Source organism: Hordeum vulgare, chromosome 5H, assembly GCF_904849725.1.
Source record: "Hordeum vulgare subsp. vulgare chromosome 5H, MorexV3_pseudomolecules_assembly, whole genome shotgun sequence".
Lineage (NCBI taxonomy): Eukaryota > Viridiplantae > Streptophyta > Magnoliopsida > Poales > Poaceae > Hordeum > Hordeum vulgare.
The window spans coordinates 404,141,930-404,146,341 of record NC_058522.1 but is presented as its reverse complement, the minus strand read 5'-3'; positions in this window follow the sequence as shown (position 1 = coordinate 404,146,341).

Here is a 4,412-nt window from a genome sequence, read left to right as displayed (position 1 = left end):
TAAAACTGAAAAGCGCCCAGCTAAGAATAAAACCCAGCAGCTATAGAGTAAACAAACGGGCCTAATCTGTCTTAGGTGACGCAGTTATAGAGTAAACAAACGGGCCTAATCTGTCTTAGGTGACATCAGCCGAAGTCTAAGTCGACTGAGACCTAGACAAATTCATTTTATTATATTTGCCACAAGCTCAACTAATATTGTGTCATCTTTCACCCGGCATGATATTAGTTATGGTGTCTTGCCAAGTCCGTCTACTCATTACCACTTGTTCCATACCTGCTAGAGGAACGATGCGTATGATTAGTTCCGTACTACATGTTCTTCTTTTCTTGTGAAACAATCCGAGGTTCGGTTTCCATCAATATGACAACTTTGAGTGTTCAAGTTATCTGTACCCAATCACAACAAAATCATTGATTCCTAGGCAAAATTATAAGAAAGAATGTTGCAAAAGGCTTGTTTGCATGTTTTCATGCAAACAATAACTTACTCGCAAATACTCCGTCCATTCTTAAATATAAGTCCTTTTTAGAGATTTCATTAGAGGGCCAAATTCAGGATAAAATAAATGAATCTACACTTTAAAGTATGTCCATATACATCCGTATGTAGTCTTCCAATGGAATCTCTTAAAAGGCTTATACGGAGGGAGTACCATAGAATCTATTTATCATCATGATTATCCTTGGTTTAAAAATAGGACCCCAATAGCTGGTGAACATTCGCTGGAGGGGTTGGCCTTTGTGAATGCTTTTCCAAGTATATTTTTTAGGTATGTGGGGATGACATTTTTTTCAAGAGGGCGACAGGTTTTGGTATAGAAGGCAACATTTTTCCAGAAAACTGCCACTGCTTCATCACTATCCAATGGCTATAGGAGCGTTCGTCGGGACCTCTCTCGCAGGGGAAGTCAATTAGTTAACATTACCATAAAAATAATTTACGATTATAAATAGAGTAGGAAATAATGCAAACTTGCCAATCAAGACTGCATTTGTTTCCATTTCGAGTTAGTAGTCCTAGTAATAATCCAAACTTTCCAATGGAGCCTTGTCGGAGTCTAGTCTGGAAAGAAAATGTTATCACCACATTGGGTGTCAATCATAGCAATGATGTTCAGCAAAAAACAAAGTAAATAACGAGACCAAAAGTAATATTTTACATAAATTAAATAATTGTTGTTTGTAGCTAACTGAAAACGATACATGAGTGGGATTTTCAAGAAAGGCAATGTCCGTGTCCCCCCCCCCCCCCCCCCCTCCTCCGAGCTCACTTGAATTGCCCCATCTTACCTTCGAAGGAGAAGTTTGTTTGGTTTCAAACTCCGATTCAAACTGAAGGATGAACTACCCATAGTTTTCTAAAAAGACAATTACACCATAGGCGTGTGAAATTGGCAAAAAAAATCAATTTGGTGCTTAAACTTACGACATACATTGAACCGGTGATAAAACTTGGTTTTAACGTGCATCTACGATCCTAATCACGTTTTGTATACATGTAACGTGTCTACAAGGCACGCGAACATCGCGTGGGACCCAAGTAAGTGACCGGAAGGCGGGAACATGCATGTGTGGCATGATTTTTTGCGAAAAACACCTTGATATTTTACTTGTTCACACAAAAAACATCTTGATTTTTTTTCTTAAATAATCCTGAAACGCGACTTTGACAATTGGACTCCATTCGCCAGGACACAATACAATAAAGGAAAATAAGGACGCAAAATTAAGCACCGCGAGGTTCGAACACATGACCTTAAATGTTAGTGCGGACACGCTGGCCACCACACCACATATCACTTTGTATAAATGGGAGTTCTATCCGTAATAACCTATAGAGAAGAACACACATAGACATTAAATGGCCTCAGTCACTGTGGTCCATTTTTACATGTTAGTTTTTTTCATTTCATAGCATTTTGTAAGAATACGTAAAAAATATTATGCATACATATAAATTGACTTATTTACGATAATGTTCTTGTAATTATAAGAAAATGATTTAAGATAATGTTCATGTAATTCTAAAAAAATATTCTTATTTAACATAATGGTCATGGAATTATAAAAAATGTTATTTTTTAAAATAATGTTCATGTAATTCTACAACTATTGTTATCTAAACTAATTTTCACATAATTCTAAAAAAATGTATTTAAAAGAATGTAAATCTTATCCTATCAAATATTGAAAATTTTCTAGAAATATTTCTATAGTTAAAATAATATTTACGTATTATAACATTTTTTGTAAATTATAAAAGAAATCATGCATTTTTATGTTTTAGAAAAATATTCATATACTTTTAGGTTGTATTCATGCATTCGGGTAAATATTCATGCACTTAACTTACGAGAAATATTATTACTTACGTTTCCTCCTTTGTAATTTCTACTAACGGGTGGGTCTCATTTGTTTTTTTAAGGAAAATAATCAAGGGGATCATTTTGTGATAAAAAAAATCTAAGGTGTTTAAAAAAACGGTTGTCCATCCAACCCTGCGTTTCATGTTATTGACAGTGGGTCCTATGCCACATTGGCATGCCTCGTTAGCACGTTGAGCGTATACAAACGGGATTAGCATCATAGATGCACGCCCAAGCCAAATTCTCTCACCGGTTCAATGTATGCCGCAAGTTTTAGCATCAAACTGACTTTTCATGCCAAGTTCAAGCATTTGTGGTGTAATTGACTCTTTTCTAAAATTAGATCTTTATTTTGTCACACATTTTTCAACTGAACTTTTGGCTCCCATTGTGAAAGGACGTGGATGTCGCCTAGAGGGGGGTGAATATGCGTTAAAATAATTACGGTTTAGGCTTGAACAAATGTGGAATAAAACTAACGTTTAATTTGTCAAGCACAAAACCTAAAACAACTAGGCTCACCTATGTGCACCAACAACTTATCGTAAGTAAGGTAAACAACTAAGTCATAGCAAGATATATAACATGAAACATTATGACTATCACAAAGTAAAGTGCATAAGTATCACGAAGTTCACACTCTTGCAGATGCTAATCTCCGTTTGAAGCGGTGTGGAGGCACAATGCTCTCCAAGAAGCCGCTTGGGCCACCTAATCTCCTCATGCCCTTGCACAATGCAAGATGTCGTGATTCCACTAAGGGACCCTTGAGGGCGGTCACCGAACCCGTAGACATGGCAATCCTTGGGGGCCGTCACCGAACCCATACACTTTGGCAACAATTGGATGATCACCGGTACCCGTACAAATTTCTCGTGGCGATCTCCACAACCTAATTGGAGACCACGATGCTTGCTCGGAGCTTTACACCACATAATTAGATCCGAGGCACCACCAAGCTTCTAGGATGCCAAAGCACCCAAGAAGAACAAGCTCTAAGGTACCAAGCACCAAAGAGTAATAAGCTTCTCAAACTTCAGTTTCACGTATCACCGTGGAGAACTCAGACCTATGCACCAAATGCAATGGCAAGGGCGCACGAAGTGCCCAAGTCCTTCTCTCTCAAATCCCACCACAACAACTAATGCTATGGAAGAAAATGAGAGGAAGAACGAAGAAGAACTCGAAGATCTAGATCTAAGGAATTCCCCTCACATAAAGGAGAAAGTGATTGGTGGAAATGTGGATCTAGATCTCCTCTATCTTTTCCCTCAAGAACTAGCAAGAATCATTGGAAGGATTGAGAGTTAGCAAGCTCGAAGAAGGTCAACAATGGGGGACAAATACGAGCTGAAAGGATGGGGTTCAATGGGGAAGAAGAACCGCTTTTATAGGAAGGGAAAAATCCAACCTTTACCCCCTCTGCCCGCACATGAGCGGTACTACTGCTCCAGGGAGCGGTATTACCGCTGGGGTAGAAGGCAGCAGTCAACGAGGGAGACAGAGGCTGGTAGTACAGCCGGAGCGGTACTGCCGCTGCTAGGAGCGGTACTACCGATTATAAGAGCTAGTATCGCCTCCTATATCCGCTCATGGCGTGTTGCAAACCTATCCAGAAGTACCAAGGGGTTCTGGTGCAGTAGTAACAAGCGGTACTACCGCCCTGCACTATCGCTCCAAAAACTACTCAATCTGACACGAAAAGTGCCGAGACCCACGGCCAGCGGAACTCGCGAGAGTACTTCTGCCCGAGAGCGGTACTACCGCTGTCAGGGCGATACTACTGATTAGTACCGCTCGAGGGAGCGGCACTACCGGTTGGATAATTCCAGGTAGACCACAGATAACAGATGAAAAGCATGAATACCAGAACTGCCATATCTTTCGCATACGAGCTCTGAATTGAGCAAACTCAAGCTTTTTGGATTCAGGGCGACAAGAGCTAGCAACAGCAAAATAATATCTTAAGAAGAGGCAGTATAAAAATGCCAATGATATAGAGATGTGAAAACCTCTATGATTGAAGAACCAGCAAAAGCTCCAA